The sequence below is a fragment of the Engystomops pustulosus genome, chromosome 7 (assembly GCF_040894005.1).
Source record: "Engystomops pustulosus chromosome 7, aEngPut4.maternal, whole genome shotgun sequence".
NCBI lineage: Eukaryota > Metazoa > Chordata > Amphibia > Anura > Leptodactylidae > Engystomops > Engystomops pustulosus.
Window position 1 is genome coordinate 80,571,472 of NC_092417.1, and position 27,989 is coordinate 80,599,460.

General features: G+C 44.3%; 1 long non-coding RNA gene across 3 annotated transcripts; it reads left to right on the plus strand.

Annotated features, from left to right (window-relative positions):
* Nucleotides 1-573: 573 nt before the first annotated feature.
* Nucleotides 574-27,987, plus strand: LOC140068862 (uncharacterized). 3 transcript variants are annotated; one of them, XR_011848602.1, is made up of 5 exons: nt 614-729; nt 11,830-11,957; nt 12,703-12,764; nt 12,867-12,918; nt 27,422-27,987. It is a non-coding gene; the product is annotated as an uncharacterized lncRNA (long non-coding RNA). The 3 variants fall into 3 exon arrangements; XR_011848601.1 differs by lacking the exons at nt 614-729; nt 12,703-12,764 and adding an exon at nt 574-599 and having other exon boundaries at nt 27,422-27,982; XR_011848600.1 differs by lacking the exon at nt 12,703-12,764 and having other exon boundaries at nt 627-729; nt 27,422-27,982.
* Nucleotides 27,988-27,989: the final 2 nt, after the last annotated feature.

The following is a 27,989-nucleotide window of genomic DNA, read 5'->3' on the forward strand; positions in this document are numbered from 1 at the left end:
AGCCGAGACCCCTAATTTTAACGCAAAAGCTGGAAAAAACTATTTACTCTAGTATAAGCCGAGGGTGGGAAATGCATTGATCACAGCCCCCCCCAGTATATAGCCAGCAAGCCTCCAGTAGTATACAGCCTACCAGCCCCTGTAGTATATTGCCTGCCAGCCCCTGTAGTATATTGCCTGCAAGCCCCCTATAGTATATAGCTTGCCATCCCCTGTAGTATATAGCCTGCCAACTCTCTGTAGTATATAGCCAGCCCCCAGTAGTATATTGCCTCCAAGCCCCCTGTAGTATATAGCCTGCCATCCCCTGTATTATACAGCCTGCCAGCCCCCGGTAGTATTCAGCCCCTGCCCCCAATATAATGCCTGTAGAAAAAAAAAAAGTGTACTCACCTTCCGACGCCCCCCTGGAAGATCCTCTTCTATCCATTGCAGCTCCAGCTCTGGCTCCATGTCCCCACACAGTCTGTCGCAGGCACCATGAAGTCAGTCGCTCGCTGACATCATAGTGTGTGCCGATGCCAGAGCACACATTAGAATGTCAGCGTGTGGCTGACGTCACAATGCCTGCGGCGGACCGCGCGAGGACACAGAGCTGAGTATAAGCAGAGCTGGGTTTTTCAGCACATTTTTTAAGCTGAAAATTTTGGCTTATACTCGACTATATCCTAGATTTAGGACTGTGTACTGACAGTGATTACACTAGATTGAGGATTGACTGGTAGCTAGGTAGTTATTGTGCTAGACTGGAGACTAATTTGTGGCATTGATTACATTAGACTATGCACTGACTGGTGGCATTGATAATACTAGACTAAGGAGTGATCAGTGGAAGTGTTTATCTCAGACTATGCAGGGACTGGTGGCATTTACTACAATACACTGAGGACTTACTGGTATTAGTGATTACACTAGACTAAAGACTAGAAATTATTGTTGCTCCTCTCTTGTACTCAGGGTCATATTTTTTCTTAAACTGGCCCTGAAATAGGTACCCTCTGTTTTTAAGACTTCCCTTATATTGGATTTTAAAATGTGTTCTCATGCAGAAATAGTTCTTGTGCTTGAGCCGTTCTCGTGGCAACGCATCTTAGGAAGTTGGCAGAGACTGGTGTTACTGCTGCAGTCAAATGAATCTTATCTCTTGTATATTTAATTTTCCAGTAAGTGATCTCCTGGCAGATGCTACATTTCTCTATAGCTGCTGCTGAGATTAGTTAAAAGTTAATATTTTGTTGTCAGAAAAAGAGTAAACTAAAAGAGACTACTGAAATGCATTGTGGGTCAAGCTTTTTGAAGGTCCCTTCAACTAATTAGGATACATTGGATCCCTAGTGGTTTAAGCAGGGCCAGTTCACATGACCATTTTGCCTTTGTTGGCTTTTTCTATTTAAAAAAATAAGAAGCAGGATCGAATGGATCTGTTAAAATTACATTGATGTATTTTTAATGTCTTCCATTGTAGTCCATTTGCTTGTCTTCTGTTATACTTAAGCTTTTTTTAATGGAAACAAAGACACAGTCTGTGTCTTGTGTTATTTTTTCCATTTAAAATCAGGGAAACATGACAGAAGGTAGGTTTTCAGCTTTTTAATATTGATGTTTTTATATGAAGTATCGTAAAGGATGGATTGGGAAAATTTTTTAAAAAGAAAGAAACCTAAATATAAAAATCACCCCCTACCTAAAACGCACATAACAATAAACAAGCACAATATATTTTTGAATATTCAACCAGGCTATTTCTACCTATTCAGTAATCTGGCGTAAACACAGAACTACTGCTTGTGCAACACGGTGGAAAGCCAGATTCATGACTTGGGACTTTTGCAAAAAGTCCCATAAAAAGTCTTATAGTTACTCGAGACTTTTTATGCATTTGAGACTTTTTTATGACTTTTTGAAAAAATCCCACAGCAATTAGAGCATACGAATATTTATTAAAGGGCCAAAGCCACTTTATTGAATCTCATGGGCAGCGGAGCTCTAAAAAAAAGCATAGAACTGTCGCAAGGAGTAGAACTCGCAAGGAGGTAGAACTCAGGGTGTGGTCAAAAGTTGCGCTTAAAAATGCATTGCAACAGCTGAATAGAGATTTGCCTAATTAAACAGCTGCTAACAAAACGTAATGTTAACACAATGTTAACATATGTGTTAACATGGGTGTTAACATTTGTATGTAGTAAACACAAGTGTTAACAGCTGTTTAATTAGGCAAATCTCTCTTCAGCTGTTGCAATGCGTTTTAAACCCATGCGTTAAACGCAACGTGTGACTGCACCCTCAGTCAACTTCTTCTAGAAATCATGCAGCTCAGCTGGATTCACTGATCATAATTGATCACATAGACTAGTGAGATTTTCAGAAATCAAGTGCCCAAAATGTGACCCAAAACCCATTAGCTTTTCCCAAAGTGTTAACATGGCAGTAACTGCCTGAGTGCCCCAATATCATTGAAAAAAGTAGGGCCCCTTGAAAAGGAAGAATTGTGGGGGCCTAGAGCAAGTTCTCGAATAGTTCCAAACCCATCCTGTCCACACCTTCTAATTATTCCTACAGTCTAAGGCAGCCCTAAATGGGTCACTATAAAATAGACTACCTCAGAGTATGTTCACACGTTGCAGTTAAAACTGCATCGCAATCAGTTTTGAGGAGGTTTTAGGTGCAGTTTTGTCAATTTAACAGGTGAAAGACATGAACTGAACGAGTGAATTTGATTTTGAAGGGGAAACCTGCTCCACAAATCTCATTCACCTGTTCAGTTCATGTCTTTCACCTGTTAAATTGACAAAACTGCACCTAAAACCACCTCAAAGCATATTGCAGATGCAGTTTTAACTGCCACGTGTGACCACACCCTAAAAGTTTTAGGGGCAGTTTTGTCGATTTAACAGGTGAAGGACATTAATATACGTTATGGGATAGATTTCTAGACTTTGAGGGTGTGGTCTTGGTCAGTTCTTGAAGCATTTTTAATCACACTAAAACCGCATGCGTTTTGCATGTTTACCGTGCTTCTGGCTAGTTTAAATCCAGGTTTTATTTCTGTATGGAGAGCTTTGTTCCTTGTCCCATGGGAGTGGCCATGTCTACTCCACTCCTCACTAGCCACTCCCATGGGACTAGGGACACAGCTCTGCATACAGAAAGGGAAACTTTAAAGGGAACCTGTCATCAGAAATTGACCTAATTGACCATTACCAATGTGTTGTGAATCATATCAACACCTTCCAGATCGAGTTTCTTTCATGAAGAAGACTTTGAAGTGAGATGTAAATTGGTTGCATAAAGTGATAGAGGTGGAGATCACAGCATTGAAGTCAAGCTTTCCCTGCCTAAGAGGGATGGAGATCTGGTTAGTGATGTGTCTGGATACAGGAACATCAATTACAGTGAAGAGGGCTTTCTGAAGTGAGAAAAGCTTGACTTCAGTCTTAAACTGTCCGCCTCCTTGACTATTGTGTGGGATTTGGCCCAGTAGACACCGTGGTAGCGGTGATACGTGATGCAGTCCAAGACAGTGACACCAAAGTTTTAGTCCAAAACAGGTCTCGCCTGCGTTTATTCCAGGAGCAGGTACAAAATAAAACAGCCTTCACATTTAGGCATCAAACAAACAAAATCCTACCCGTCAGGGTGCTAACTAAACAGAGTTTCTCTAACTCACCACTAGTACATAAAAGATGTCGCTGCTCCAGGCACAGGGGTCAGGGCTGTGTGTGCTCTTCAACCTCCTTTCAGAGAGACAACACTCTCAGCTCTGCTCAGCAGCTGTATGCAGCCTGATTAAGCTGCTCCCACCACCAGTGTCCAAGGTGCTGGACAACACAAACTCAGCATTAAGGCCTTGCATAGTATGAAAACCTAGGGGGAAACATACCGCCCATCCACAGTTAACCCCTTCAGAGTCTCACATACCCTCCCCCTCTGTTTGACCCTGTAGGGGCAAACACCTTTGGCCATCAGACAGTGGGTATGAGACAGGGCATCAGCATTCCCATGTAGTTTCCCTGCTCTGTGTTCTACTGTGAATTTGAAATTCTGTAACATAAGGAACCACCTTGTGACCCTGGCGTTCCTCTCTTTAGCCTGACTCATCCAGGTGAGGGGAGAGTGATCGGTAAGTAGCGTAAACTGTCGCCCAATTAGGTAATATCTCAGGGATTCCAGAGCCCATTTGATCGCCAAGCAATCCCTCTCAACTATACTATAGTTCTTCTCAGGGGGTGTGAGCGTGCGGCTCGGGAATGTCACGTGATGTTCCTCACCCTCCACTACTTGGGACAGGACAGCCCCTAAGCCCACGTCAGAAGCGTCAGTCTGCACAATAAAGGTCTTGGTGAAGTTAGGGGTGATCAGTACCGGTCCCACGCACAAAACCATTTTAAGTCGCTAAAATGCCCCCTCAGCCTCTTCACTCCACTTTACCATCACCGACCCATTACCCTTGGTCAGCTCAGTCAGGGGTGCTGCTATTGTCGCAAAATCGGGAATAAATCGGCGATAATAGCCCACTATGCCTAGGAAAGCCCTCACTTGCTTCTTGCTCACAGGTCGTGGCCACTGCTGTATCGCCTCCACTTTATTTACTTGGGGTTTGATGACCCCTCGCCCAATACGGTACCGCAAGTAACGGGCCTCTTCCAGACCAAGTGCACATTTTTGGGGGTTTGCCGTCAACCCTCTTGCCCTGAGGGAGTCTATCACTGCTTGTACATTGGCTAGATGACTCTCCCAATTGTTACTATAAACTATAATGTCATCCAGGTAGGCCGAGGCATATCTACGGTGAGGTTTTAGCACGAGATCCATTAACCTCTTATACTGAAATAGCCCATCAGGAGTAACAAAAGCTGTCTTCTCTTTAGCCCTGTCTGTGAGGGGTACCTGCCAATACCCTTTTGGGCCCTTGTGCCCTTGTCATGTGCTCCTTTACAAGGGGCATTACTGCCGCTATGCGGTCCTGCATAAGGGAGACGTGTTCAATCACACTACGGTGGGGGGGCCCTTTCCTGTTCCCAGGTCTCCTTAGCTACGTCCGGGAGCCCACGTGGGGAACAGCCATATAACAGCTCAAAGGGTGAGAAACCTGTGGAAGACTGGGGAACTTCACGTATGGCAAACATCAGATAAGGCAACAAACAATCCCAGTCCTTCCCATCTTTGCTGACCACACTCTTTAGCATCCCCTTCAGTTAAACCTCTCGACCAGGCCATCTGTCTGGGGGTGCTATACAGAGGTGCGGAGCTGTTTAACCTGCAGTAATTTACACATCTCTTTCATTACTCTAGACATGAATGGGGTACCCTGGTCAGTCAAGATTTCCTTGGGGAGGCCTGTGCGGGAGAATACCTGGAACAGCTCCCTAGCAATGTTTTTGGAGGAGGTGTTCCTTAATGGAATCGCCTCTGGATACCGCGTATCGTAGTCCAGGATAACCAGGATGTACTGGTGCCCCCTTGTGGATTTGACTATGGGGCCAACCAAATCCATTGCAATCCGTTCAAACGGCACCTCTATGATTGGTAACGGGACCAGAGGACTCCTGAAGTGGGACACCGGGGCAGTAAGTTGACACTCAGGGCAGGAGCTACAATACCGGTTTACCTCCTCCCACACCCCGGGCCAGAAAAATCTCTGCGGGATCCTCTCTCGGGTCTTCTCAGCACCTCAGTGCCCTCCCAGCACATGTTTGTGTGCCAAATCTAGCACCAGCCTACGGTGAGATTGGGGTACTAGAAGTTGCTCAACCTCCTCACCCCGTATCTGGTCAACCCTGTACAACAGTTCCCCAACAATAACCATTCGGGGGTATATTTTGCCAGCCCCTGTTATTTGGAGTACCCCATTTATCACTTTAACATTCTCCCGTGCTTTAAATAAGGTAGGGTCCTGTAGCTGTGCAGCCCCAAAATTTTCACAGGAAATCTCAAGGTCCGGCATGTCAGCCACCTCCTCGTGACCCTCGACCTCACCAGCTAGGACCTCTAGGGGAGAGAATTCATCATCTGGGGTCACCCCTACTGCTGGTGTGGGTACATTGGCCTCAAAGGGTTCAGGGGCCAAGGCCTGACATATCCGATTATCCATTATCTGCAATAGCACCTGACGTGGGTCTTCATCTCCAGAGGTCCCAAAACACCAGTAAGTCTCTGCTGACAATAGCCTCATGAAACAGGGTCCCCACCACCCCCACTTCATGGGTGATAGTACCACAAGGTTTATGTAGGTTGATGACAGCAGTGGGATATTCTTGAGTGTCCCCATGTATACATAACACTCCCACTTTACGCCCACTGTATAGTCCAGGATCAACCACACCAGGGTGACCAGACTCCCTGAGTCTAGCAAGGTTTCCACCGTGTGACCACTGATTGTGAATATACACACTTGGGGTTCTGCATCCGTGACCAACTTGGCTGCCAGAACCGGCCAGGCAAACAGTGACATTCGCCGGGTCTGGTTGCAGTCCATTGGCTCCACTGACAGGGGACAGTTGGCAGCAATATGGCCCATTTCATGGCATCGCCAGCACTGGATACGGCTATGACCTCTGTCACGAGCCTCGTTGGGTTTCTCTGTATCCGAGCCCCCCAACGAAACCCCTCCCAACCTGACCTGTTTCCCCTTTTCTGCAGTAGCAGTCTTACCAGATGATTAAGTGGCCTTGTCACTGGCACTTCTTCGTGTGGGAGAGGTAAGTAGAAGATTTTCCGTAGCCCGATATCTCTCTACTAGGGACACGAGTTCCTCAGCATTTGTGGGTCCGGCCTTTCCAACCCATCGCTGGAGCTGAGAGGGCAGAGAACGGGTGAACTTGTCAAGAACCACTCTCTCGACCATCTGTGCTGGGGTGCAGTCCTCTGGTTGTAGCCACTTCCGGACAAGATGGATCAGGTCATGCATTTGGGAGTGCGGGGGTAGTTTTTCTGAGTATGCCCACTGGTGGACCCGGCTGGAACAAACCTAAATGGTGACCCCAAGACGAGCCAGAATCTCCGCCTTTAGCTGGGGGTACTCACTGTCCTCCGTTTCACTCAAGTCGTAGTAAGCCTTCTGCGATTCGCCTATCAGGAATGGTGCTAGGACATCTGCCCACTGCTCAGCTGGTAACTCCTCTCGCTCAGCTACTCGCTCGAACACAGTTAGATCGCCGTGATTTTTTGTAAAGCCTTTTGTACTGCAGCCCGTGCAGAATGCTGGACAACCGGGTACCCTTGCAAACCAGTATGGGACCCCTCAGTAGTTGTTTTTTGCGGTGCTGCCATAATGCCACTAAACTTTTCCATCATCAGCTGGAACATGGCTCGGGACTCTTCCTGCTGCTGGCGGGACCTCTCCTCCTGCTGCTGGAATATGGCTTGCTGCTGACGGGACCTCTCCTCCTGCTGCTGGACCATGGCTTGCTGCTGGCGGGACCTCTCCTCCTGCTGCTGGAGCATGGCTTGCTGCAGCTGCCGATTAGCTTGGGACTCCTCCTGCTGCAGCTGCCGATTAGCTCTGGACTCCTCTTGCAGGTATTTAATAAATTCCTCCATCTTGGCTGTATCCTGCAATTTGCCTGCTGCTTTCACCCAAGCCATGCAATGTTGCAGGATGTAGCGAGCCTTTTCAGGTGTGTGTCTTTTGAACTGCCCGCAATCCGAAGCACCATATGTGGGGGATTTGACCCAGTAGACACCGTGGTAGCGGTGATACGTGATGCAGTCCAAGACAGTGACACCAAAGTTTTAGTCCAAAACAGGTCTCGCCTGCGTTTATTCCAGGAGCAGGTACAAAATAAAACAGCCTTCACATTTAGGCATCAAACAAACAAAATCCTACCCGTCAAGGTGCTAACTAAACAGAGTTTCTCTAACTCACCACTAGAACATAAAAGATGTTGCTGCTCCAGGCACAGGGGTCAGGGCTGTGTACGCTCTCCAGCCTCCTTTCAGAGAGACAACACTCTCAGCTCTGCTCAGCAGCTTTATGCAGCCTGATTAGGCTGCTCCCACCACCTGTGTTCAAGGTGCTGGACAACACAAGCTCAGCACTAAGGCCTTGCATAGTATGAAAACCTAGGGGAAACATACCACCCATCCTCAGTTAACCCCTTCAGTGTCTCACACTATATATAACCAAATTACATGTCACTTCAAAGTTGATTTTATTGACGATTCCACCAGGCTGGGCCATGAAATAAACATGATTTAGAAGGTGTTTAGCTGTTTGATGATATACTGGTAGTGGTTTGTTAGGTCAATTTCTGCTTATGGGTTCCCTTTAATCTAACTTATTTTCAGAAAAAGACAGTTTAACTATAAAACTCTTTTGGTCCCGGTATTGGTCCAACTGGACAAAACACTTAGCTCTGGTATTACTGTTTATTATGAAAGTGATGCAGTACAACCCAAATAACGTAGATCATGGTGGTTGTTTCATATGTTTGTATTGTGGTTCAGCATTTGGAATGTAACTCACAGCAGGTTTTCTGTCCTTTGAAGAGGTACGTGTTATCGGACATCACTGTGTTACAATCTCAACCCTCCAGAGACCTTCAGAGCTGTTAAATTTTAACAGAATATCTAGTTTTATATTCCATACTATCCAGAGTTAGGAGATAGAGTTGTGAGGCATGATCCAGGAGGGGTGCTACCTATAAACCTTTCCATTCCAATTTCTCTCTATTTATCTTTGTTGACATTAGAAATCTTTGTATAAATTTCCTATGTATGGTGAGGAACACACGATCAACATTATTGCATTTAAAAACTCAAACTATTTCAGTCATTTAATAAAAGAGAAAATAGTTTTTTTTTACTCTGACCGGAAACTATTTTCTCTTTTATTGCTTTTATTGTGGGACTTTATGTGGACTGGTCCTGAACCGTGGGTAGCTCCTAAGGGCTAAGTGTGCAACACTGTAAGAAAGTTTTTGCTATTTCAGTCATGTGTCATTTAAATGCTTACCGTATGTACTCAAGTAAAAGCCACCTTGAATATAATCTAAGGCTCCTCATTTTACCAAAAAGCTACCAAAAAGCTAGGGAAACATATTGGGCCACATTTATTAAAGCGTTTGTGCCAGTTTTGTGTCTGACTTTGCACTGAAAAGAAAGTGCAAACTGCTTGCACAAGTATTTATAAAGTGTTTACGCCAGTGTCACAGATGCACTGTGTCCGACAAGACAGAAAAAATGTGCATGTAAAGTCACGTGTTAGTACTTAGGCGGAGTTGGCGCCACATTTGTTACTGACATGCGCCACAATTCTGTCTGCACCTTAATTCTGCACCAAAAAAATGGTGCACACTTCCAGAGCAATGCAGGCTGCACCACATTAATGAAGAGCTAGTGCCGGTATTGATTAATTTGGTGCACTCTGCACACTCCACAGGCAAACTGTACTAGCTTTGATAAATGTGGGCAAGAGAATTGAGTATAATCTTAGGATTGGAAATGCAGAAGCTATTGGTAAATTTCAAAAATTTAAATAGATACCAATAAAATAAATTAAATGAAGCATCAGCAGACAGCAGCCTCCCTTTAATTAAATGTCCAGCTTCCCCTCATTAATGAAATGTCCAGTTGCAACCTCTCCTTATTAATAAAAGGTCCAGCTGCAGCCTCCCCTCATTAATGAAAAGTCCAACTGCAGCCTCCCCTCATTAGTAAAATGTCCAGCTGTAGCCATCCCTCATTAATGAAATGTCCACACAGGGCCCCTCATATAAAAAAATTAACTCAGTACTCACCTACATTGCCTCCTCTTCTCCCTTGGCTCCCGATGCTGCAGCGCAGGCAGAGACAGGTATGTACGCTGTGACAATGCACACTGTATAAGGCAGCGGTGGCGCCAACTGAGGACTTAATACAGAGGGCATAGGGAGAGTGAGCACACCTGTCTTTACCTGCAATGCTTTAGTAATCAATTGTAGGCATGTCTTACATGTATGCAATTGATTTTCTGCCCCTGTCATGAACCCACATTCTGTCGGCCAGCAGGCTGTAGGCCCCATCCATCCCCAGGCCCTGCCCACTTCACTATAAGCAATACATATGCTGTTTGTGGGTCACAAACAAGGGACATAGAAGTTCTAGTCATTGATGGTTATAGAAAAAGACTGCCCGGGCCGCAAACTGAGCAGGAATATCTTGTGCGATATGAACAGACGGCTCATGTAGAGGGCCGTGGAATCCACTGTGGTTTGCATGAGGCCATAGAAAGATATGGGGACATGCGGTAACTATTGAATGCCGCCTCAGAGAAGGGGAAGGCTAAAGGTGGTGTCACATGGTGCATGTAAAAGTTCTTGGTGCATTTTTAAACGTGCTCAAAAAGCATGCGTTTTTGCATGTTTACCATGCGTTCTAGTCTAAGCAGCTGTGAAATTGTTAATGCAGCTGCTTACACTTCCAGAAATGAAGAAAAACAGATTTAGACCAGCGAAACTCATGGTAAACAAGCAAAAAATGCATGACTCCTGCTCATAAGCTGATGCCAGAATTTCATCTCCAATTTAGCGGCAGTTATCAGCTAACCCAGGGTCAGCTCCAGGTTTCAGTAGGCCCCTGGGCGACAGAGCCTCAGTGGACCCCTTTGCAGTGAACTCATGTGGCAGCATTAAAAATTTGCAAAGTGAAACAATCTCCTATTTCCCTAAAATATTACCTAGTTTATCATGCCAAACAGCCCTCTCATGGTTATTTTATATAAGACCCCCTCACACCCCATGGATTTATTCGATACAGTCCTCACCCCCATGGATTCATTATGTGCAGCCTTATGTGGGCCCAGCACTTGCCCAGGTATGCCCAGTGCTGGCACCGGCCCTGAGCGTACGTTGTGGATTGGTCATTAATATCATTACCACAGGAAACCCTTAAAGAGGACCTGTCAGCGCGGCAAACCCACAGAGCAAATGTGCCCCCCATAATCCTCCCCCAGCCCCTTTCTCACCTCAGTTTTTTTTTTAATTTATGTGCAGTAAATGGATTTAAAACAATCCGACCTCTTGCCAAGTAAGAGGTCGGATCGTGTATCCAGCGCACTGGCCGTCGGTGTTATTCATTAGGGGGCGTGCTGACACACCCCCAGCAGGCGGACACATTGTACGAGAAGCCGGCAGCGCTGCCGGCTCTCCGCGGCGCGGCCGCACTAACAGCGTCTGTGGCCGCAACCTGGCTTATTCTTCTTGCCGACCGTGGCGTACTGTCAGCGGCTGTGGCCGAGCTGGGCTTCTTTAAAACGGCAACGGCTCGTACAATGTGTCCGCTAGCGTGGGCGTGCTGGGGGTGTGTCGGCACGCCCCCTAATGAATAACGCCGGCTGCCAGTGCGCCGGATACTTGGTAAGAGGTCGGATCGTTTAAAATCCATTTACTGCACATAAATTTTAAAAAAAAACGCTAGGGAGAATGGGGCTGGGGGGAGGATAATGGGGGGCACATTTGCTCTGTGGGTTTGCGGCGGTGACAGGTCCTCTTTAATTATGGCCATAAATGGAATTTACTCCTATTTCATAGAATGTCTTGAACATGTCATTTCAGGGGGTAGGTGAAATGTGCACCAATGATGATGATGTTATAATCCCCTGACCCTCCCTCCCCCCATGCTGACAGATGTAGTAGTGTTTAGTGCTGCACATCATTACCAGCAATCCCATCAGCCTGGCTCTCCTTGTACATCCCATTAATAGTGCATTTTACAATGTTAAGTGTATATCTCTGCCAAGTTTCCTGTAATGCAATGTATGAGTAATCATTGGACAGGCGAATCCAGGAGCAGGGAGTAATGGGATTACTGCAGCTGAATGAAAAGAAAAAAACTTTCATGTGTTCCCTGCAGTTGTGGTTATGAGGCAGCTGATTGGTCCAGAGGTGGTTGTCCCGTTCTGCGGTCAGAGGACTAAAGCTCTGCTGCCAGGTGAAATCCCGTAGATTGGGTGGAGGATATGCAGGAGCCACACTGCCCAGGTGAGCAATACCCCAATGTGTCTGTAACCAACCCTGCTCCCCCATCTCCACACCCATATTTACTTTCCTCCCAGCACAGATCAGAGAGAGGTGTGGGTCTATAGGTAAAAATTGTTCTAGCACCGCAAGTATCTCACTTATACAAAGCTATTGTGTTATACTGTATCTAATCCTATCATGTAACTCTGTTTTCTGAACTGTTGTATCTAATCCTTCGTGTACACTAAGCTGCTGTGTTATGTTTTATCCTTTCTGACGGTTTGTTGTATCTAATCCTGTTGTGGGATGCTGTCTGGTGCATGTAATTCTATCAAGTGTAATTCTACGGTGTGGATGTAATCATACCGTCATATGTGATACAGTCTGATGACCTCGTGTTGGATACTGCCTGCTTATCTGCTGTATCTCATCCCATCATGTGAGATACACTTGATTCTAAACTGATGTATTTAATCCTGTCATTTTTAATAATGTCCGCTGAGATATGTATCTAATCCTATCATCTGTATTATTCTATTGGGAGCTGCCTGTGTTCATACCTGCTGTGTGTGATACTGTGTGCTGAGCTACTGTATCTAATGTTTTGGGGGTCCTGCCTCTGCACCTCACATGAAGCCTCCTTCTCGCCCCCTGTCCTCACCCCGCTGTTGCCCTTTGCTCGTCTGGTAAACATTCGGCAAATGATGAAAAGAGAATAAAATAAACAGAGTTACAGGAAGCTGATATTGTGTACATTGCCTTGCAGAGAACACACAGCGTTGACAGTGGGTGTCTATGAAGGTGGCGAGATGGAGCGACTGCTTTGAGGTTTCTCAGTCGTATCTGTAGAATTTGTGGTTTTCTGTTACTTTGTGTCATAAGATTGCCACCACAGCTGCTCTTTTCCTGACACACTGCACTCTCTTTCAGGGTCTTAGAGGGAAGGATGACAGAATGGGCCTCCATATCTCCTGTCTGAGAGGTAAGACATGCACACAGCTGTTCTTCATGACATGTCTCCTTGTGTGGTAGGCGGCTGTCATGTATGAGTTTTCACAAACTACTGCTGGGTGACTTCCACTGCTAGGTCACCATTAAGAGATGATTTGAGATTCTTTTTTGTTTTTGACAGTTTAACTAAAATAGAATGGGATTGGAAGCAGCACAGATGATTTAAGGACCATAGTATTTCAGCGTAGGAATGTGCTGGTCATAGACTGTAAAAATGTTGTTTCTGTTACCTCAATGCTCCTTTCACCACCTAACTTATTCTCATGGTGGTGGTCAGTATATGCTGATAAAATTACATATATCTGTCTCTTTCCAATTTTCCTTTTACAGTTCTACACATTCATAAAAAATGCAAGGTTTCACTGATGGAAGACCTATCACACAGAAAGCACTTGTTATATGTATATTTCCTGACTGCCATTAGGTTGCTACATCTAAGTAGCCTTGCTGCCTATGCATCATTTTAGGGGTAAGGAAACTCAGCATGTTGTTCACACATTCAGTTTTTGAAGCGGTTGAGCACATATCACTGAGAGGTGCTACTCCTCTTCTATTTCATCAGAAAAACTGAATGGGGCATGTACTATGGACCAGTTTTCTCTCGGACTTTGCACATTCTTATATGTCCACATATGTGTTGAACGCGACCCTTTTGTGTCACAGCTGCACTATTTTTCACATGACACAAATTATGTCACTTAAAAGGGCGTTCCAGTGCACAGTTGGATTGTGCGCAACTGACAGAGTCTGATAGAAATGTGTCTCACCTTCTATGTCAAAGGTGCACCTGAATTCTTCAGATTTATGGAGAACGGGCACCACAAATCATAAATCTGTCCCCCCCCCCCAATGTGTGAATGCACCCTAAAGCTACATGTGCATGACCATAAACAAAGGCTATTAGATAGCCGCAAAAACAGCAGCTAGCTCATGGCCCGCATTGAGGTTTATCGTGCATGGTCACAGTGCGGTGACTATATCATGTCTCACCGCACTGTAACGGAGCCGGGCGGCCAACGGCAAATTATGGAGCAGCTCCCTTTTCTGACCAATGGGGCTCATTTACTTTGGGTCGCGCTTCTCACTCACATCGGACTGTGCACTTTTTTCGGGGATTACACGTCTTGCACAGGTATTTAAGAAGTGTCTGCGCCAGAATTTTGGTGCATGGTACCCTTTTTTGGCGCATGCGACACAATTTAGCGGGCGGCCCGTTGGACGATCCGACTGATTTGGACTGAGTCCGGGATTTAACTTTCAAATTGTGTTGCAAGCCCAAGCACTTAGAAGAACCATTAAAATGATGGTGAACTCTGCCGGACCTGAGCAGGGAAGCGACCCATGCAGGATATTGGGTGTCATTGTCGGACAATGCGCTTACGGTGAACTTCAGCAGGAATGTAAGTAAATGTGCCCCAATTTGTAGTACGGGCACTCCTTTCCTATGGAGTGATCCAGCCCAAACGCACCACAAACTTTCCTGTCTTGTCGCTCGTTTGTGCATATAGCATAATTCTATCACTTGTCAGCCACTTTCCTACATTTATCACTTGACTTCCTGTGGGAGATTGGCATATATCAGCCCAATTTCTGTGCAAAAGCATCAGTACAGAGTTTGTGTGTGTACAAAATGATGAATATTTATGAGGATACTAAGATAATGATCGTAGATTAGTTTCCTGGCGATTTCCGATTTGCCCTGAATTGCCCCGGTATTTTGGTGCACGCGATCGGATTTTGCTCCATTGGCGCCGGCTTTCACGCAACAGAAATCGGGGGTGTGGACAACCCGACGGATTCAGAAAAACTGCGGAATTTAAAAAAGAATTTGTGTCGCAAGATCAGCATCGGGACGAAGCAGGTGAACTCCGGCGGACCTCGGCGCAGTAGCGACACCTGCTGGATATCGGGCGCACAGACCTTAGTGAATCCTGGCAGACTCGATTCAGCGTCGGAGAACGCGCCGCTGGATCGCAACTGGACTGAGTAAGTAAATGTGCCCCAGTGTGTCCACTTACTACTGCTTTTTATAATAACCTCAATTTAATAATAAAGCTTTCTTGATATAGCGCCATCATTTTCCGCAGTGTTTTACAGATCAAAATAATGGGGGACATTTATCAGGGCTTGTTTTGTGGTTTAGAAGACCTGGAATAATCGCAATGCCTAGGGAACTTCCAGGCATTGCAATTATGTTCCCCTTTAAGCCACCTCCATGCCAATTAGTGGCCAGCAACAGAGGGGCCTACGCATTTACTATAGACAGCAACCCTTCAAGCCTGAACATTCAATTGTAATAGAGCAATTCCACACCAAGCAGGGCAACCAGCCACCAGATACATCAGGAGGCCAAAGCTTAGATAAAGCCTACCTACTTGAACCAACTATTGAGGATTCCAATCAAAACCTGTATTCATAAAGAATGATAATATAGTTTTATAGTCCAGATTTCTCATCTTCTCTCAATAATAGGAAACATATTGCCCCTAGAGGGCCGTGTTAGTGTGTGTGTTCCTATTTTGCGCCACATTTATAAATGCAATTTGACAAAATTGTGTTGTAACAGCATGAAGCCAATAAAGGGCGCAACTATGTGCACATTTTGAAAATGGACCAGGCAGCTGGATTCCCTGGTACCTGAATAGCTGGCTTGTAGTGTGGCTCATGTCATGGGTGGCTTGGTCCAGATGAACAAGCCTCCTCTACGCCCTTCAAGGGCAGGCCAGCAATGGGAATCAAGAAGAGGGGGAGGCCGTAATGTAGTGGAGGAATGATGAATATATTAAGCAGATAATCCAAACCCAAACGCAGCAGTGGATAACAGGATTCTCTGTGGAGGGGAGAACAGAGCCACTAGTCTGGCAAAAGGATAACCCTCTAAAGGGAGAAAGCAGCTGTAGACTGACTGTCTCTGCATACTCAGTCTTGTAGACTCACAGAAAACTCCCAGCCTTGCAGTGAGCTTCCCTTTATGTAAACTTTTGCAGGAGCTCAGTGCAGAGTTTGGTGGCTAACCAACCAATCACAGGTCCCCGCTAGAGGGATGAATAACAGAATGATACATTTGAACATAAACAACAAAAACATTAACCCCATTAACTAAGGCATATCATACACCATCATTAATACCACAAAAATTATTAGATGGTAGCATAGGATAGGGCAGTGATGGCAAACCTTTTTTACACTGAGTGCCCAAATTACAAACAAAACCCACATTTTTTCGCAAAGTGCCAATGCGACATTTTAAGCAGTAACTCATTACTCCCTGCTGTGTCACAGGTTTAAATAGTATTGGCACCTGAGGACACCAATACAATAGAAAGAAGGAGAAGTAGTTAGGATTATCGTTGTAGTTTCCTTTTAGGGTCCTGGGCTGCCTGGGACTGCAAGAGAAGTTGAGTCCTGTCTGGCGAACCCTGCCCTGAGGTGATGGCCTGGGTGCCCATATAGTGGGCTCTGAGTGCAACCTCTGGCACCCGTGCCATAGGTTCGCCACCACTGGGATAGGGGATGCATCCATTGGCAATAATTAAAAGTACCTGATTGCGCTTGGCCAGACTCCATTAGCTCACGAGGTGGTCAACTGGAGCTAATTAATTTGTAATGCCCCATCTTGTGGGCCATTACAGAAGCCATGACCAACAGAAAATAACATTCATTTTTTTGCAGCTGATTTCTTTCAGTCAAGAATCAGTTTTTAACTTATCCAAATGAACTCCAGTCTATGAGTGAATTGTGATAAACAGATCTGACTAGGACATGCTCTACTTTTAAACAGAATGGAAACATTTTTCATTAAAATAACTGATATGTGACTGAATCCATTAAAATTGTATTAAGCCACTGCCATGTGTACCTGCCACAAAAGCCTGGAAACAGGCAGTGAAAGTATATGTAATAAAGGTGGCGCCTTTGTCCGGCTGTTGGACAATAGAACCAGTAGGAGCTTGTTGTTGGATCAAACTTTCTTTCTACTGGTCTATCTGGGCTGCCCAGAACCTGTTTCCAGGTGTGTGCCCTAGTGTAACTTTAGCTCCCAGCAACTCCAAACAGGCAACAATTTTTCACAAGCTCTGCCAGGTTACCACATAGTTATATTACCAGAACAAAGATAACTACATAGATAAATTATATCAGTCCAATAGGGTCCAAACACACTAAGGGTCCTAAAAACATTAGAAGAAAATGGGAAAAAAAAAAATCAAATCACCCCACTTTCTATAGACCGGAAATAAAAATAATAATACAAACATAAACAGGAATTTTAAAATATAAAAATTATAATTTCTTGTAGTAAACATATTAACAGAAAAAATGTCCAAACAGATACTTTGTCATAATTTTGCCACACTTAAAGACAATTATACAGTAAATTGAAACATTAAACAGTTCTGAATAAGTTAGGAAAGATTTATGCATCTTTTAATGTATTAAAACACAACAAAACAAATTTGGTATCTGTTTGATCATACTGACCAAAAATTAAAGGGGAGCTGTCATTTGAAGCTCACAATGAAAGCTGGAAATATGAAGCCCCTAAGAAAATTGCACAACTGCATTTTTTGTCAGTTTTATTTTCTTTATTCACTGGGGGAGGACTGAATTGTACCATATGTAGCATGGCCATGGTTAGTGTTTATTGCTACCCTAGGCACTCTCGTTGCTTATGCCCCCTATTGACGCAATCAAGCTAACACCTCTGCCCATAACCCCCAGCACGTTACTAGAAGAGAGCAGCCCTGGACCCACGAAAAGTCTCTCCAATCATCCACTGCTCACTAGATTCACAAAACGGCTTCAGGCTGGGTTCACACAGTGGGCCACATTTATCAAAAGTAGTGCAAACTAATGCCTTACTTATGTACAGAGTGCACCAGACTATTGAATACTGGCACACGGTCTTCATTAATCCGGCACACCATGCACTGCTCGGGAAATGTGTACAAACTTTTTTTGGTGCACCTTTAACATACAGCGTGCGACACAATTCTGTCGAGTGGATGTAATAAATTTGGCATGCGGTCCAAATCAGCACCGGATTGGGGGGGGGGGGCTGCTAGGGAGGTAGGAAAGGTGTGGAAACACATAACAACATATATATGTAAAACAAAAATTGCAAATAGAACCTCCATTTTGTTTTAATTCTTGTGAGATGCTTAAAGTGTTAGCAAGCCTTAAAGGGGTATTCCAGGAATAAGCTTAATTCATATATAAATGGTTACTCAAAATATAAGCTTATGTGTAATTAGTTGTCATTTCAAATTTTGCTCCCCTTAGCAGAAAATGCTGATGACATAGACCGTAATGGAGAATTAAAATGCTACTGGCCCTTTAATCAGTCCGTTAATTTCCTCCGCGCGGTCCGTTGCAGAGCATACACAGGACAGAAGATGGCCGCTGGTCATCACATGTCCTGCACCTGCCTGGGCAGGTCATGTGATCAGCACTATGTTTGGCTGTAGTCGGTTGGTTGCAGTGCATCCAGTATGACCAGTGTTGTGGTGATGGCAGTTACACATCATTACTATGGTAACAGAGCAAGAAAGTCTGTTACATCATCACTGGGAGCAGAGCATAAGCATAAGAGGGAGGAGGAGTTACTGAGAACTAAAGGATCTTGGGACTTGTAGTTTCCAGTGGTGGCCATCTTAGTGATAACTCCACCTACTTTAGAGAGGCCATAGATTTTTTAAATCATAAAATCAAACTATTTAAGCTCTGTTTTGTGACTAATGACATTGACTATAGTTGTATTCATTTATTTATATCATCATGGGTTTTTGTGTCAGACGTTCATATTCCCGGAATATCCCTTTAACAAAAGGCAGTTTGGATTAATGTGAGGGGTGTAGTTTTAAAAAAGGGGTGATTTGTGGGGAGTTTCTAATAAATAGAACTTTGAAAAACCTTACGAAGATGAATTGTCAGCCTCCTAACATCCTAATAAAATAAATTAGCATATAAAAGAAAATGTCAGCATAAAACATACACATGGTTTAAGGGGAATTCTCGTCTATGCATTCACATTCAATTTCATTAATCTGCCATACATAATCATTTCTTCAATTAGATGCTATTAAAAAAATTTAACCGTGTGAAGATCATTTCTCATAAATGTAGCGATATGGTCCCTTAGTAACAAGACTGTGTCCTTGGATACGACCACCTCTGCTGGAGGGATTGCACAAAGAAACAAAAGGTCCGGGAGTTACTCCAAGCCAGGAGGCCAGGCAGGGCTCAATAGCGCATGTCTGGCCACCGCTGCCAAAATGTGAAGTGGTTGTATCCGAAGAAGGGACAACACGGCTACATTTATGAGAAATTATCTTAACACTTTTTTTAAAATAACATCCAATTGAAGAAATTTCTACATATGGAAAATGTATTAAATAAAATGTGAATGCCCAGATGGGAATACCCCTTTGATGTTAGTTAGCAACCAATTTGGGCAGTTAGACAAACTGTATAACATTTAGAAATCAGAAAAATCTGAAAATCAAAATGTTAACCAAATTTCCATTTTTTTTTTTTTTTACAAACAAATGCAATATATTTAAACTAAAATATAGCATTGTCACGGGTGCCCCTGCACCCCCTGTTTTGGGTCGCAGGCGCACGCATGTACTTCCATGCAGTCCGCTGCTCTTTCCGCGCTACTCACCTCGCCGGGATCCACTGCCATCTCTTGCGGCTCCTTGCGCACATTCCCGCCGCGTAGGGAGCACATGCGTCGGCTCTGTTAGATTTAAAGGGCCAGCGCACCAATAATTGGTGCTGGCCAGCTAACGTTCCTGGTAAATTTCCCAGCCCCTTCCTGTGTTTCCCGCTGGATCTTTGTGCTTCACAGCCTTAGAAAAAGCTTTGCTCCCATGTCCTTTGCGTTTATAGTGATTTCTCGTTGTGACCTTGATTTCGTTCCTGACTACGCTCCTCTGCTACCTGCCTTGACCTGCTGCTACGTCCCCAACTCTGATCCCGTGCTGCCCATCCTGACCTCCTGACTTTCCCAGACTACGATTCTGCCTAACGTCTGTGTACCTCCCCTTGGCTGCCGCTGCGGATAAAGTCGCACCTGTGGAACGACCTGTTGGTGCCCCACTTCAGCAAGTCCAACCCACTTTGGGACGGGCTCTGGTGAAAACCGGGTGCCACTTAGACTCTGGTCCCAGGTGTCGGCTTACGTCATCGTCCGCAGTGGTTAAGTGGGCCCACTACCCCTGGAGCCTGCTTTGCATTTATGTGAAGTACAACATGTCATGAAAAAAAGTGTCTGAAAAAAACTCTGTGAGATAAAGCGTTTGAAAGTTATAACTCTATATCATGACTCCTCCTTGTTCCTGATTGACAGGTCTGATCAAGAAAGTAGGAACTCTGTTACATCATTGCTCACTTAAAGTCATATGACCAGGATGACATCATCTAAGGTCCCGTTACATCAGCAACATCTATCCCATGTGTATCTGATCACATGACATCACAGAAGTCCATAAGTCCATAGAGGCTGCTGTGATTTCATGTGATCAAATATATGCATGGTGTACAGTTTGCTAATGTTAGGAGACTAAATAACCTGTCCCGATGTCACCCTGGTCACATGCCATGCTGAAAAGAGGCATGGGACATGGGGAGGAGTAGATAGGAGGGGACGGCCAAGCAGTACAGGCCTTCTCTAATGCCATGTAATATATAATAAACACCAAAAACAATAGTAAATGGAAAAAGAAAAACCCCAGCTCACCTTTGGATGCTTGATATCAGTCTTTCTCCACTGCATGGATAAGCCGAGTCAGGGTCAGTCCATGTAATCCAAAAACGAAAAGTTATCCAGCAATTTGTGGTTCCATAGAATTGATGAATAAAAACACAATTTTATTTCATATTCTTTAAAAACATAAGTTAATTCAAGAAACGAATAGTGGAACACATATTTTAGGAGAGATGATCATAACATGGAATCAGACAACCTTTAACAACACACAAAACTTCCCTGGAGTCTCAAAACATTATAAGGAACAACACTCTAGGGCAGTGGTTCTCAACCTTTCTAATGCTGTAACCCCGCAATACAGTTTCTCATCCAGGGGTACCCAATACAATGATCATAATGAATTCACTCTGCGACTCCTAAAATTTGTGCTTGAGCACAACTTTTTTACATTTGATGGCAGGTTCTACCACCAGCTCAGGGGAGTGGCTATGGGGAGCCCTTGTGCTCCCACATATGCTAATCTCTTCCTGGGCTGGTGGGAGAAGGAGCTTGTGTTTAATGAGGACCTTGAATCTTACACGTCACACATTCTACTATGGATAAGATTCATAGATGACGTCCTACTTCTATGGAAAGGACCAAAGGACCGCTTTGAGGAATTTGTAACCATTCTCAATTCCAATCAGATTGGTCTTTTTCTCACATCTGAGATCCGACAGGAAACAATCTCCTTCCTGGATCTATCCATTAGCAAAACTTCATCAGGTAAATTATCTACGAAGGTCTTCAGAAAAACCACCGCCACCAACTCCCTTCTTGTCTGGAACAGCTGGCATCCAAAGCCTTTGAAAAAAGGAATACCCAAAGGGCAGTACTTGCGAGTTAGGCGGAACTGCTCGGAGATGGCAGAATATTTGTCAGCAGCAGCAGACTTGAGATGCAGAAATCATGAGAGGGGGTATCCGGATGAGGTCCTGAAGGAAGCCCATCACTATGCAATTAAGAGTAACAGGGATACCCTCCTAACACCGAAAATTAGAAGGGAGTCGGATGCTCCAACACGTATCATAGGGAGCTATGACTCCCATCATAAGCAACTGAGGGATGTGCTGGCAGCTCATTGGAAAATCCTTAAACTGGACCCGGATATTGGTGAGGAAATCGGCGATTTTCCACAGATCACATACAGGAGGGGCAAAAACATATGGGATAAACTGGTTCATAGTCATCTTACCCCAGTTATACAACAAATGTGGCTCCCACAGCCCCCTCTAGGCACACACAGATGCGGGTCCTGTAAGGCATGCAAATTTATCTCACCAGGTAATTCTGTGACCAGCTCGGTAACTCAGCGGACCTTTCCAAATCGCCAATTTATCAATTGCAGAAGCACCGGAGTTGTGTATCTCATGACATGCATATGTGGAGCCCAATATGTGGGTAAGACATATAGAGAATTCCGTGTACGCATCCGAGAACATGTGAGGGATGTTCTTAATGGCAAGGACACCACCATCGCTCGGCATGTCTGTGAACATCATGATGGAAACTCCCTGAGTATAAAATTTAAAGGAGTGGAACGGGTGACACCCCCTATACGCGGGGGGGACTTTGACCGCATGTTGCTTCAACGCGAGGCAAGATGGATTTGCACCCTTTCCACGGAAAAACCGCAAGGTCTGAACGACGCTATCAGCTATGCATGTTTCCTTTAATGAATCACATCATATCTTGCATCATTTCATTTGAGCAAGCACATCCTGTTGCTTTATACCATCACCAGTATCATTTTTCATTTGTAATTTAAATTTCATTCCTGTCACAGTGGCTTTCTGTCACTAGCCATGGCGGAATACTGCCTTTACCTTGGCCTTTTGCTAAACCGGATTGGTTTCTATAGGACAGACTTAGCCGCGATACGATCCCCTGGCTAACAGTAATCCTAATGAGGAATTTAGGACCGTATACAGGTTGGTATTCAACGCGACACTGTCTTTATCGATACTGGCCCTCGCTTTGACAGACTGGTGATGACAATTCACTCACCAGACACTGCATTCCTGAGCCTGGGGACAGCGCTATTGGCTGACCAGGTACGAGCCCTCTCTCCTCAGAACGCCCACTCAATTCCTATTGGCCGGCGGTCCTAGGTGGTGATTGGCTGCCGTGCCGCTGGGTGGGCGGGGCGTTTTGTTTATACTCTGCGCGTGCACTCGCGCGCGCATGGCATCTATTAGTGCCAAGACTCTGCCGGCGGGTGCACACAAAAATATGTGATGTGCGCCCGCACTGAATAATACACCTTCTATGCATCCATATGCCTCTGATGACACAGCTCCATACTAGAGGGGCTGCAGAAACGCGTCAGGCATAGGGTATATTAGGCAGAATAGACAGGTTATTGGTTCACACTATGATTTAAACCACTACCTGGTTATGTTTCTGTTCTCATCTTAGAGTGTAGTGCCGATCAAGTTACTAGGGCGATAACCTGCTCAATTGCTGGTAGCTAAATATCGCCGATCTTTGCACACATTATGAACAGAACAGTATGCACATCAGCACCTTAGTCCAGTGAGGGGGTTATACCGTGATTTAGTGGGATTTTACTGGTCTCATATCCCCCATACACACTGGAAGCCTGATTTGACTATTTAATTGGCTGAAGAGTGGCCGCATTTTATGAATATCTAATAAAGTCTAATTTTTTAAGTGTTCTTTTTCAGGCAGCTATTCTACTTATTCACTTGAACACAAACTTGGTATCTATTTTCAACTCACTTATTAGTCTCATGTTGCGGTGACCCCAAACCATGTACAAGAATATAACTACTATAATACTTTTTATGTACAGGAATATAACTACTATAATACTGTCCCCTATGTACAAGAATATAACTAATATAATACTGCTCCCTATGTACAAGAATATAACTACTATAACACTGCCCCCTAGTTCTAGTTCCCCCTCCCTCCTACCAAGAGCCGGCTCCAGGTTTTAGTAGGCCCCTGGGCGAAAGAGCCTCAGGGGGCCGCTTTGCAGTGAACTCACGTGACAGTATTTAAAATTCAAAATCTCAAACAGTCTCCTGTTCCCCGAAATATTCCCTAGTTTATCATCCCAAACAGCCGTATCATGGTCAGGGCAGTTTTGAGGCCATTTAACCAACAGGACGAGCCTAAAAATTTGTGCCCCTCCCCTCTGCCAAGTAATAAAACTGAAGCTTCAACTCAGCTGCTGCAGAACCTCAGAATACACCCCTGAGCTGCTGCTGCGGAACCTCAGAATACACCCCTGAGCTGCTGCTGCGGAACCTCAGAATACACCCCTGAGCTGCTGCTGCGGAACCTCAGAATACACCCCTGAGCTGCTGCTGCGGAACCTCAGAATACACCCCTGAGCTGCTGCTGCGGAACCTCAGAATACACCCCTGAGCTGCTGCTGCGGAACCTCAGAATACACCCCTGAGCTGCTGCTGCGGAACCTCAGAATACACCCCTGAGCTGCTGCACAACCTCATAATACGCAATTCAGCTGCTGCAGAACCTCCTAATACACAACACTGCTGGCACAGAACCCACTCTCCTTCTCATGTACATACAAACCAACAGACAGTCACACATGCAGCAAGACATATATACAGGCAGTCACACATGCAGCAAGTATAGCTACATGCAGATACATACATACAAGCATGGAGGCAAACACACAAACACTGACAGATACATACAGATACACATGCACGCAAACACATCATCACACATACCATACACTCACTATATGGATCAGTACTACACATCCATACATGTCACATACCATCACACACCCTGTGGAGTCTGCAGCAGCCCTGGTATCACACGGAGGAGTCTTCAGGCTTCTCCTCCTCCTCCTCTTCGTCCCGATTTCTGAGCTGCCAGACTTATGCTTTAGTGCAGCTCCCCTAGTTTTCATCCCACCTCCTGCCCCCAATTCTGGTACCCCCCTCCTGCCCCCGCTTTTGGTCCCCCCTGCTGCCCCCTGTTCTAGAACCCCCCCCCCCCCCTTCCTGCCCCCAGTTTTGGTGTGTGTCCCCTGCTGCTTCAAGTTCTAGTTTCTACTCACTATGAGCAGAGCAGCCTGTTCCGCGGGAGTCTGTGTAGAGGAGAAGCCAGAGGGTCTTGTGATGATGACATCACCACAGGTCCTCCAGCTTCCCCTGTATACAGCAGCCACAGGTGACAGCGAGTGCTTATTACATACATGTTTTATTACATTTTTGCCGCGATCGCGACCCCTGTGTTTTGGTCGTTCGACCCCCAGGTTGAGAACCGCTGCTCTAGGGATCTCAGCATGATGCACATAATGCTAAAGACCAGAAGAGGCGGAAAAGTCTGAAAGGCATGAACTACTGCAACAACTTAATGCATATTTATTTGTATATGAATTTATCCTATTTATGTCTATTTTTGTCGTTTTTGGTACATAACATCACTCTTGAATTGAAACACGTCAGAAAACTAACCTTTTTAGTGCCATGGCATCAAGATATTCTTAAAGAATATGAAATAAAATAGTGTTTTATTTATCAATTCTATGGAACCACACATTGCTCGTTACCTTTTCATTTTTGGAGTACAAGATAATGTTGGGTTATGCGAATATGAGGGAAACAATTTAAGCTAAAAGAAAGGTGTCAGTTCGTTAAAAGGGCTCTATAGGAATCTATATGTTCTCTTTATGTAAGCATTTTTACATATGGTATTGTTGTATTCACATAGTCCCGGAAAAGAACATCATATCACAGTAAATGCCACAATGTACTAAAAATACAATGGTGTTAAAGGACATCTACCATCAACTGCAGTAGTATAACCAGGAGAGGCTGGTCCCCATGACAAACTTCTGCATGGGGCCTCCCTTCCCCGGAAAAAAAAAAATACATATTTTGTACAAACATATTTATACAATTACACACATTTATATACTTATATCTCCTTCACACTCCTGTATTTTTTATAATTGTAGATCACAACAACAAAAAAAAATGTCCTCATTGAAAATTGGAGCTTTCAAATTTTTTGCCTTAAATCGGACCAAGGATTATCAATAAAGCTTCATTACAGACACCTTACAGCTGATCATTACAGTCTGGGACTATAGTAAAGCATCTAGGGAGCTTTTCCAGAGGTCACAGTGGTTAGAGGGGTCCGTCCTTTTTTTTTTTTTTAACTGTATTTATTGAGTTTTTCCAATTTTATAAGAAAATAAGACCCCAACATAGGGTCAACAATACAAACATTGGGTCTGGGACCCACAGGAGAAAGGAGAATGGAAAGGAAAAGGTATGTAAAGGAGAAGAAAGGAGGGGAGAAGTTCTATCAGGTCACTATGTTCCATTGAATTCAGAATGGCAATTCCAGTTCTCTTTAGCAGTTAGCGGGATCCGTTTCCAGATTAAAGGTCGAAATCCATGAGGTATTGGCTTGTAGAATGATTGCCTTACAGGATAGTTTCATTTAGTTCTGGGAGAAAGGACAGGAGGGGGAGGAGAGGAGGGGGAGTAAACACACAATATAATTAACACAAAACCAAAGAATCATGGCACTTGCTCATCATCTCATCCCTGGAGGTTATGCCACCCCCACCCCAGCCCAAGCATGGTGTATTATAATATGTTGCTACATTCATATATTAGATTACAGACACCAACATTCCAGATCCAATTTCAATCAAGTTCTATTGGGGCATCTCCCACAAGCTGTCGTTCCTGGTACCACACTGTGTTCACAAAGCAATTTCTAATATCTTGCCTCATCTCTGGTGACAGCACACTGATAATACTTTCCCAAGTGGTGAAAAAAGATTGTAATCGCTTTTCCCTAATCAGGGAGGCTTTTATCCAGTCCATACGCATTATATACGTGAGCTTGTCTACAAACATTCTGATAGGGGGCGCTGTGGGACTGAGCTTTTACATCCCGCTGCCGCTACTGCTGTCAGTAACCTTAGAGGGGTCCATCTTTAACTAGGGGTTGTCTGTAAGTCAGGTGTCCTTAAGAAGGGGACCGTCTGTACATGTTATAAAAAAAATGTCCCTGTTTATTTCTCATAAATATGGTCATGTTGTCCCTTAGAATTGATATAGCTTGCTTCGATATGAACACCCCCACACTCTGGTAGCGGTGGCAGGCATGCATTATGGAACCTCACCCAACCACCTGGATTCAGCTTTCGTTACTACAGGATAGATGAAGTAGATGAAGAAACTATTTGTTTCTTTGTGCAATCACACCAGCAGCGCTGGTCGTATCCAAGGATAATCTAATTTCTGAGGAGCAACATGGCTACATTTATGGGAAATTGTTGTATCTATATTGCAGATGTATTAAATGTGAATGCTTTGATAAAGATAGCACTTTAAAATATTAAACACCAAATATTAAAAAAAAAACCTTGCAAAATAACAATTCCTAATATAGTCACATTGATGGAAAGCAAAAAAAAAAAAAAAAAAAAGCAGAACTTTTCTAATGCAACACTTTAAAAATGGAAATTATGGTTTGGTCTTTAACACTGCAAAGAACTAGACAGATTTATATCGCTGTGTGTGGCCAAGATAAATCACTATAACACATTATTGGCTAGCAAAAGCATTAGGTCAGCCCCTGCTAATAAGATTGCTCTTATTTATTCGTTGCAGTATGCTGAAATTTTAAACATGGCAAGGAACAGAAAATCTATTTGAAAGTCGAAGACATTGTAACCATGTATATGTGTTTTCAGGGTTGCAGATCTGTAACTCCAGGGAAGAAGCCTCCAGAAGATTAACTGGTGGACATCTGAACGTCCCTGACATCATTGTTACACCTCCGACCCCAACAGGAACCTTGAATTCCAAAACAGTCCAACAGTGTGGTCCAGCTTCCCCCACAAAAAGACACTCCTGACGGGGACGGACACTTCGGAAAAGGATGTGAGAACACTATAGTCTTGTACAGACTGCACAGCCTGATAAAGGAATTCTGCACGCATACAAATGGACAACAAGTTCAGAGACAAAAACATATTTTGTAGATTTTTATGAACATTATAATGTAACGACTCTTGTCTCCTTTGCTCAGGGACATTTGTAAAAAGGATGAACCAGTCAATGGGCTCTAGTCCTACTAGCATGATCTTTCAGCCTTGCCTTGTTACTCTTGGCTCTAAAATGTCAAGAAAAATCTAGAACCTGCTTTGATAATCATTAAAAATGTGAAATGTGTTTTTTTATTTTCAACTGTTTCTATTAGAGTTTAAAAAGAAAGCGGGTAGGCACAATAGAACCAAATTCCCATTGCCATTGTCAATA